This window comes from Cariama cristata, unplaced genomic scaffold, assembly GCF_000690535.1.
Source record: "Cariama cristata isolate BGI_N322 unplaced genomic scaffold, ASM69053v1 scaffold31383, whole genome shotgun sequence".
NCBI lineage: Eukaryota > Metazoa > Chordata > Aves > Cariamiformes > Cariamidae > Cariama > Cariama cristata.
In genome coordinates this window covers 635-1,344 of record NW_009609448.1, presented here as the reverse complement: position 1 = coordinate 1,344, position 710 = coordinate 635, and positions in this window count along the sequence as shown.

Genomic DNA, 710 nt, shown 5'->3' with positions numbered 1-710 from the left:
GGGTTTTGGGCTCATGCATGCAGAGGAGGGCGGGGAAGAGACGGTTCCCAACCTTTCCCCTCCCTGGGGAATTTATCTGGTTGTCTCCCCTGGGCCCTCTTTTTTTCAGGGCTTCAAAACCTTTCTACAACTGAGCTTTTAGATTGTTTCATTTAATTTAATATGAGGTTTTTTAGGAGACTTTTGTAGCTCTTTGGTATTCATACTTATTGCTAATTGTTTGTAAATCTATTTATTTTTTACCCTGTGGGGTGGTTTTTCATATTTTGGAAACATCTGTTTTTTATATTCTGATGGATTTGTCAAAATAAAGACTTGCACCGAGGAAGGGTGGTGTGTGGGGAGGAGGGTGATGATGGCCTGGGTTTCCCTGCCCTGATGCTGCAGGGTAACTCGAGGGAAGCACCGGCTGTCCCCGCAGCTGCAGGAGTGCTTTTAGAGGGGGGACATACGGTGTCAGGGAGAGCGATCTGCACACTGGCACCACCGTGGATCCCTGCTGGGGGCAGGAGGACGGGCAGAGCTGGCAGCGCACCAGGAACTGCTGAGTCTGGGCACTGAGGACAGCCCTGCCTGGGCTCAGAGGAGGTCCCTGCCCACCAGGACCTGTCTCGCCTGCGCTGGCAGCTGGGTTTGTGCCACAGAGCTCAGCAGCTCTCAGAATTGGAGTAATTACAATGGGGAGGACAAGTGACCCGAGAAGGGCTCCG